The sequence below is a fragment of the Haliaeetus albicilla genome, chromosome 6 (genome assembly GCF_947461875.1).
Source record: "Haliaeetus albicilla chromosome 6, bHalAlb1.1, whole genome shotgun sequence".
NCBI classification, from domain to species: Eukaryota; Metazoa; Chordata; class Aves; order Accipitriformes; family Accipitridae; genus Haliaeetus; species Haliaeetus albicilla.
The window spans coordinates 33,698,449-33,706,403 of NC_091488.1; the positions used below are offsets into that span (position 1 = coordinate 33,698,449).

Consider the following 7,955-nt stretch of genomic DNA (forward strand, 5'->3'; position numbering starts at 1 on the left):
GATTAATAAGGAACTTAATGATGGAAGACTTTATAATAGCTACTTTGTAGCCATTTATAAATTGTTATGCCATTCAGTGTATGATTCAATACGAATTTAGGTTTTAAATGTGTTATGAAAAAATGTTTTCCTATACCGACCTGATTTTCAGATATTAATAACCAAACTATTCACTCTACATCAAGAGCACCTTCTGCTGTGAACATGATGACTCCAGAAGTAGTGCATTTTACCTTTGCTCTCCATTTACATCAGGAAGCCTACAAAGTTTTGGAGCAGACAAAAACAATAGAAATATGCTGTCCAGGAATATTTTTCTTTCAGGGCCATAAGGGAGTCAAAATCGCTAGTCAGTATGATGTAGTAATAATAGATGTTGCTTGGAGGATAAGGAGATGGAAGTGGAAAGAATGAGAAGTTGATTAGATCCTGCAGGACAATCTGTCACATGTACACATGTACTTATAAATGTGTGTGTATGTGCATATATATATATGCATATATATATACATATATACATATGTACAGACATGCATACAGATATGCATCTGTGGGTGAAAGGTACTAGTATACGTGCAAAAACACTCAAAAATATGTCAATAATCACTGATCTTCCTGAAACTTCTGCATTTTAGTGAATGCTGTAATAAATATGCTTAATTCTAAAGTGTACAGTACTTAGTATGAGTTGTAAAAAAAGGTTCAGTGATGTATCACTATCTTTTTCTTCAAGGGTCATAAGACTTTGGTCTTTGTTATGTCATTTGGTTGTCCTGAAGTAAATTATTTACGCTTAAGAACCTAGTTTAGAAATATTGCTAACTGACATTGCTTAGCGACATTGACAGTGACTCTGCCAAACTATACAGCAAACCTGGTTTTGAAAATAACTTAGGCTGGATTTTTAGAGTGTAAGTTATTGGTTTATAAGAAATCCTTAAAGGTTTTAGAGTTTGGATTTGGTTAAATGTCAGAAAGTCAACCCTGGCTGAATTCTTTGGTATACAACCAAGCTGTAAATTGCATGCTTGAAGAAAACTTTAGAGAATTTGCTTTAATTAATGTTGTGTGACTATCCATCCAGAGCAGATTGGATCAGTAGAGTTCAGTGCTGTATTCCTCACTATTTTGATTCAGAGAATTTCAAGTACACAGTGGAAAAATTTTAAGAAGGGAGTAAGCGTCAAGATTTATAAGAATATTACATTTTATCCTTCCTTTTGGTTTTCAGAGCTCAAAGGTGCCGCTGCAGAACATGACAAATCAATCTGTAGGTTAGAAATAATCCCAAAGCGTTCAGTGAAGCTGAACCTCCACGCAGGACTGCTGGTGAGGAACATGTTCTACCATTCTCTGCCTGGTTACAGAACTGCACTGTACTCATACAGGAGAGATGCTGGCTGTGATAGCTTCTATTTTTCAGCTGGTTCAGATTTTTTTTATAAGATATTTGTCTGTTGAAAAAAACCCCAGTTCATCAAAATCACAACCTTTCTCAAGAAAAGGTCAGCTTTAACGTATGTTCTCCCTTTAGGAAAAAGTATCAAAAAGTATAGAAACTGCTCTTGTCTCACTATAGCAGCCTTAGAATAAATATAAAATAAGTACCTGCTGAGAATTTAATTCTGAAATTCAAGTGAATGTGTAATAAAGTATGAACATTTTAGAATTAGCTGAGTGTTTTCCTATTAGATACAGAATTTTGTTTTATTCTTAGTTCTCAGAAGTGTCACATTTTCACTATTCTCTGTTGTACAGGCTTTCCCTTTTTCAGTTTCCCAAGTATCTTTGTAATTTTTGAGATATATTACAGTTGGAAAGATCCAAGTTCGGTAAAATATCAGGCACAGAAAATAGGATAGCTACCTAGGGATGTGGCTTACTGGAAATATATCAACCATACTTCATTCCCTTTTTGGTACTGGGTAAAATCTCTTCTGTACCAGGTCGTATACAGTAATCACTGTTGTTCAGTATTGCATTTAATTACTGTTCAGTACAGCATGTGTAACTTCTGTGATGGATTTGTGTTCTTTTCCTGTCCTCTGAGATCTAGAACAGAGGAAAAGATGTTTGATGTTTTTAGGAATAGTTCTGATTTTTCTTAATTTCATTTCAAAGTATTTGGTATAGAAAGCAGGGTTAGGGAAAACAGTCCTGAGTTGGGAGTGGAAAATAAGAAAGCTTGTTTCTCCAGTCCAAGACAAAATTGCTTTAGTCTTAGACCCAATTGGAAGAAGCTAACAGCTCTCACACAGATGAATGTAACTGTTTGAAGGAGTTCCCTTGCACCAGAGGAGAATAGTATGGCAATTTGTATCATAATCTTGAGTTTTTAAGTAGCTTTTCAAGTCTCTTGAACCAGGAGCACAAGGATATTTGAAGATGAAAGATAAAGCCTGGAACTTGATTCAAAGCAGAGGTGATGGCTGAGAACATGTCTGGTACTGTACTCTTCTGCGGCAGAAAGTGTAGAAAGCTTTATCTCAAGGAATGTATCATGGCTGTAGACTAAGGAAGAAATGATGAAAGCATGAATAATGAAAACTAAAAGAGGAGGCTCACAGTACATAGCTCATTTTATCAATACCACACTTCAAGAAATTATTTCACAGAAACTCATGAGTAAGAGAGGGGAAATCAGGCTGATGCAAGACTCTCAAAGAGTTTGAAGGATATCAACTACAAGCTCAAACTACTGTTTTGAACGATCTTTCTGTTTGCATTATCTGTTATACTTTATAATTACGAAGAGGAACAGAAAAGGTAACAGTGAAGGGTCTGGGGTTTGTTTAGGGGGTTGGAACTTTTTAATAAAAATAACATTGACAAAAATCTCTAAAGGAACTATTCAGCTATCATCTGGTGTGCAGCCAAACCAACATTACTGGTTCTTGGAGACCTTTAGATTTAATTCTTTCTAATGCATTTAATTCTGTTCTACAGCTGTCTAAGAGTAAAAGGGCTATAAGGATTGGAAGGAGCTGACAAGTGCAGACAGGAATGTGTAACAGTGAAATTTGCTGATTAGAAAACACTTTTTCACACTGAGAACAATGCGATATCATGTACTTTCAAGCTGTCAAAATACAAGTTCTTGCAGCTGAGTGCCAGAAGCAATTTTGTAAGAATAGGCTCAAATGGAATGAAGTCTTCTTGTAAGTCATGCTTGTACAACTAGATAAATGCTCTTGATATCTTGATTTTTATTTATTTTGCACTAGAGAGGAAAAAGGACATTTAAGAAATTTTCATCTTTATCGTATGAGGTTTTTTTTCCTCAAAACCTTTTACTCTGCCGCTGTACATCTGCTTACTGTAGCATAGATTTGTGAACAGAAATGGTTTGGAAAACCAGTGCAATACTAGAATAATACTAAAAAACTTAAAATCACAGATTTAATAGAAGAACTTTTCCTTTAAATACTAACTACTTAATAGGTTTGCCTTGGTAAATACCATTTAATCCCAAATTAAATGCATGTTCCCGCACATTAGTTGATAATTATGGTTAATATAGTAGACCCAAAAGTAATTACCTTCAACAAGAGCAGAGGTTATAGAAGACAAAACTAATCATGTATTTACATGTAACATGCATTCTGTATTAATCTTCTTCCACTACCTACTACTTAACTTGTAAATAAATGATCAATGATTTCCATGCAAGAAAGGACTAACTCAATATCCTTCCCCTATAAAAGAAGCATTATAGATTTGTTTGGTTATAAATTCACTAAACAGAAAAATTAAGAAGGCAAATGGAGCATACAGCCAAATTAAAATGAACTGTGGTAAAATCATTAAAAATTAATGTGCCTTAAATTTCATTCTAAGTTATTTACCATTCATGGTAGTTTTTTTGTTAATTCAGGAAAACAAACAGATGAACCAGGAAGAATACAGGCTTTATTTTACCTTAAGTGACATGGTGATATGAAAGAAGCAGCATTCAAACATGCTCTGTTATTGGGAGTTGGTAGCAAGGCATGATACAATATCAAGACATTATGACAAATCCTTAGAATGCATGACAGGGCAATTGCATGTGAATTACAATGTGGAGATGCAGTGTCACTTTGATTGACTTGTTTTGTTTTTATTTGTTGTACCTTAGAATATTATTAGCAAATGCAAGATTGAAGAAGCAGATTTTGCTATTGAAAGCAGCTGTATGGATGGGTTCTACAATGCAAGACTGATAATCAAAAGCACTGCTTGCTTTGATGAAAAGTTTCAATGTTTCAGTGGATAAATGCTTTGCATTAGAGATGCACTACTAAGAAATGAAATTATGACACTTGGGACACATTAGTCTTCATTCCGAACTTGAAGGGCAGGGGCCATTGCTTGCCAGATAATACAGCTCAGCCAAGTTGTGGGAATGGGCAGAGTAGAAGCAGTGCAAAGACAGAATAATTATCAATGTGGTGTAACAGGAGTGGCAACTGGTGTCCATAATTGGAATTAAGGAGGAAGTGCCAGTGACATCATACATCCATTACCTTGAAATAAGTTGTAGATATTGTCATGGCATTGCTATTGCACTTACGTATTTTAGAAATGGCAATAAGAAGGAAGGTAGCATTTACCATTTAATGATGTCTAAGGTGAAGGTCTAAAATGGCCTGTTTACATGTGGCTAGAGAGAAGAAGGGTGGAATTCTGGGCACCTTCCTCAGGATTGATGACAATTCTTTGGTCATTTCAATCCTGAGGGGAAACAGGAATTTACTGAAGATGCCAGGCCCCCAAAGCTCATATTTTCACCTCTCTCCCCAACACTGCTGTTGATTATCCCCATTCCAGTCCACTCAGTCAACCATACTTTGCATCTAAAGTTAAGATTAGGATCCCAAACTAGAATTGTTACTAAATAAGGGGAGGCCCTGAAACACAGGTTTTCAGAGGCACTCAACACCTTGTATTTCCCATCCACACCCCTAGAAATTTTGCTCAATGAAGACAAGCAGAAGGGAAGTACCAAGCAGTTGTCTTCAGCCTCCTTGATTTCTTTCCTTTGGAAATTTTTCAAATTTTAAAATTCCAGAAATTTTCATCTTCTCAACAAATAAGCGGTGTAGATTTTCAGATTATGAATACTTCTTGAAAAAAAATAGCTAAGCAGTAAGCACACTTGCCTAAATACTACTTGAAATGAGGGTGATGGCTAAGGCAGAACCATTTACAAAAAACAACTCTGTAAATTTAGCCTTGCTTTTGAAGAAGTGCTTTCTAGATACTTCTGTGATTTCCTTAGAATACGTTTTATTTATAATTTGATAATTTGGATTAAAACTATTTAGGCTACTGGCTCATGACAGAAGTTTTATATCACTTACTCTCTTGATTCACCTTGTTTGTTTAAGGATCTAACCTGTATGTTGTTGCTTCTGATGCCTGAACAGATGCCTTAAACATTTTCAGTAATTAAAAAGTGCATATCTTATGCCAACTTCTGAAGAGATGATTGAATTTTCAAGTGCAGTATGAATACTAGCAGCAGTGCACATGCTTTCAAATATTTATTATAAAACTTAGAATTACAACCACCAATGTCAGTTCTTTTTTTGTTTCAAGCGTATTTACAAATGATTTCTAAATGTATTCATTGAACTTTGGGGAAAATAATAAATTTTGGAAACACTGCAGATATATGACAAAGGTCATATATGACAAAGGTCTATGACAAAATGGCTGTGTCCTGCTATACTTAGGTTTAAAATCAATTCTAGTTTCAGAAATCTTATTTATGCAGTATCCTCTTATGTATTTATCTTACTTGCAGCCATAATATGTAAATGTTCCAAACCTTTTTCTTAATTTCTCTACATACGCTCAACCTTGATAATATTTTGTTTCTTCTTGATAAAGTCTGGGTATTTAAAAAGGTGCCAGGAGCCTGTTTAACAAAAAGATTTTGGTTTTCAGACATTAAAGAGGCAGTGTTGGAAGCTGGCACTAATTTTTAATACTGATACCTGGCAGGAAAATCATCCTGCCTGGAGACATGGAAGGACCAGTGTACTCAATGCATTAAATAACTGGCTGGTCTGTTTGAGAGTGCTGATGACTTTTTGCTCTTCTGCCTCAGAGGGCATTACTTTTCCTGTTCCTCAGAGAATTTAGCTACTGCTGTGAAAGGATGTTGTGAAACAATGTACACTAAAACCCCACAAGGTTTAATGGCCTACCTGGATTCTTTTCCTTTACTCCACACTCAAATAGTCATCTTTCATTCACAGTTGACAAGGAAATGATGGTGCCCCCTGATGCTACCCTGTTTGATTCACTAGTTCCCTGATGAGTATTTAATCTAAACCAAGACTGCAGGCTTTCATCTAATGTTTACAATAGGAGTGATGGAGAAACTAATTTTTTGTTAGTATCTTCCTTCCTTGGCATTATCGACCACTACTTCAGTAAAACTCATGGAAAGGAAGCAGAGATTTAGCAAGCTGGCATCTTTAGTGGATGAGGGAAAGGCTGTGGATGTTATCTACCTTGACTTCAGCAAGGTCTTTGACACTGTCTCTCATGGCATACTCCTTGAGAAGCTGGTGTCTCGTGGCTTGGACAAGTGTACTCTTCACTGGGTGAAAAACTGGCTGGATGACCAAGCCCAGAGGGTTGTGGTGAATGGGGTTAAATCCAGTTGGTGGTGGCTCACAAGTGGTGTTCCCCAGGGCTCGGTGTTGGGCCCCGTTCTGTTTAATATATTTATCGATGATTTGGATGAGGGTATTGAGTGCACCCTCAGCAAGTTTGCAGACGACACCAAGTTGGGAGGCAGGGTCGATCTGCTTGAGGGTAGGGAGGCTCTACAGAGAGATCTGGACAGGCTGGATCGATGGGCTGAGGCCAATCGTATGAAGTTCAACAAGGCCAAGTGCTGGGTCCTGCACTTTAGTCGCAGCAACCCCATGGAGTGCTACAGGCTTGGGGAAGAGTGGCTGGAAAGCTGCCTGGCAGAGAAAGACCTGGGGGTGCTGGTTGACAGCCGGCTGAATATGAGCCAGCAGTGTGCCCAGGTGGCCAAGAAGGCCAATGGCATCCTGGCCTGTATCAGAAATAGTGTGGCCAGCAGGAGCAGGGAGGTGGTTGTTCCCCTGTACTCGGCACTGGTGAGGCCGCACCTTGAGTCCTGTGTTCAGTTTTGGGCCCCTCACTACAGGAAAGACATTGGGGTGCTGGAGCGTGTCCAGAGAAGGGCAACCAAGCTGGTGAGGGGCCTGGAGCACAAGTCTTATGAGGAGCGGCTGAGGGAGCTGGGGCTGTTTAGTCTGGAGAAGAGGAGGCTGAGGGGAGACCTTATCGCTCTCTACAACTACCTGAAAGGGGTTTGTAGTGAAGTGGGTGCTGGTCTTTTCTGTCAGGTGGCTGGAGATAGGACGAGAGGAAATGGCCTCAAGTTGCGGCGAGGGAGATTTAGGTTAGATAGTAGGAAAAATTTCTTTACTGAGAGGGTTGTCAGACATTGGAATGGGCTGTCCAGGGAAGTGGTTGAGTCACCATCCCTGGAGATATTCAAAAAGCAAGTGGACGGGGTACTCCATAACATGATTTAGTAGGCATGGATGATGGTTGGACTCGATGATCTTGAAGGTCTTTTCCAACCTAAATGATTCTATGATTTTATGATTCTATGATTCTATGATTCTGTGAAATTGGAAGTTCCCTTTGTGAGGAGAAGAGAATCACTGTCAGCTTTTTTATTTTCTCACTAGACCAGTGCCCACTTCTTTCATTTGATAGTTTCATGGAATTGTATGGTAATTTAGGCTGGAAAAAACCTCTGAAGGTCATCTGATCCAACCCCCCCTCAGAGGTGTGACAACTCTGAGTTTAAATCAGTTTGTTTGACAAGTTAAAATTTGAAAATTGCCACAGAAGGAGATTTGATAACCTCTTTGGGTGATCTGTTCCAGTGTTTGTCTATCTTCACGGTGATTTTT

At 38.0% G+C, this 7,955-nt stretch overlaps 1 pseudogene; it reads left to right on the forward strand.

Annotated features, from left to right (window-relative positions):
• Window positions 1-6,869: 6,869 nt before the first annotated feature.
• Window positions 6,870-7,568, forward strand: LOC138685566 (uncharacterized; annotated as a pseudogene).
• The last annotated feature ends 387 nt before the right edge of the window (window positions 7,569-7,955 follow it).